The sequence below is a fragment of the Octopus bimaculoides genome, chromosome 1 (genome assembly GCF_001194135.2).
Source record: "Octopus bimaculoides isolate UCB-OBI-ISO-001 chromosome 1, ASM119413v2, whole genome shotgun sequence".
Taxonomy (NCBI): Eukaryota; Metazoa; Mollusca; class Cephalopoda; order Octopoda; family Octopodidae; genus Octopus; species Octopus bimaculoides.
The window spans coordinates 116,428,082-116,429,398 of record NC_068981.1 but is presented as its reverse complement, the minus strand read 5'-3'; positions in this window follow the sequence as shown (position 1 = coordinate 116,429,398).

Here is a 1,317-nt window from a genome sequence, read left to right as displayed (position 1 = left end):
CATCCATATATATATATATATATATATGTATATATATATATATATATAAATATATATATATGAGTGTGTGTGTGTATGTATAATGTATATATATATATATATATATATATACATATATATATATATACATACATACATACATACATACATACATACATACATATATGCCTATTCTTTAATTATTTGGCTTGTTTCAGTCATTAGACTGAGGCCATGATGAATTTTTTAGTCTAATAGAACGATCCCAATGCTTTTCTTTTTTTTTTAGCCTAACACTTGTTTCCTTTTTGCCGAAACGCTAAGCTTTGGGGACGTAAACATCCCAACAGCACTTGTCAGGCGGTGGTGGAGGACAAACGTGTGGATATTCTACACGTTTAGATATGCGTACTATTATATAGAAACATATAATACCATATATATTATATTTTCCAACGTTCTCTGACTAAATCAGCTTATTACTGCAGATGTCACAATCAGAATAGCTACTACTACTACTACTACTACTATCACCACTACTACTACTACCACCACTACTACTACTACTACTACTACTACTACTACTACTACTACTACTACTACTACTACTACTACTATCACCACCACCAACACCACTCCACCACCTCCACCGCAAGGAAACCTCACCTGTCACCACCGTCATCACCAATGAGATGTTTTTCTTACCTTCATCTCCATTATATTTCTCCAGCAGTCTTAATTAGAGAATACGCCGTCCCCTATTATGGGGTGTGTATGTGTGCGTAAGTGTGTGCACTGTGTATGTTTCAGTTTGTGCTGTGGTATGTTTTGTGTTGTGTTGTTTACTTCGCGTTTCGTGTGTGGTGTGTGTTGACTAAACCGATAGCTTTAATTAATTTACACAACAACAGCATGTACATGCAGACACATGTGATTTTGTCTCTTTTTCAGTAGCGCATTAATTATACGATTTCGCCAACTGTAAAAATGCATAACCATGCTCATTGAATTACATATAATTCGCTCATCAAATATGCATTTTTAAAAGCATCGATATACATTTTCATGTATGTTTTTATGTATCTATCTGTCAATACACACTAACACACACACACACACACACACACACACACACACACACATACATACACACACACATACACACGCGCGCGCGGATATATGCACACATATAGAAACACATATTAATATATATATGTCTGAATGAGAAAATAATAATGTTACATGTATGGGTGTATAAATATGCATGTATATGTATATGCATATATCGATCGATACACACATACGTGTTTGTATATATATATATATATATATATATAT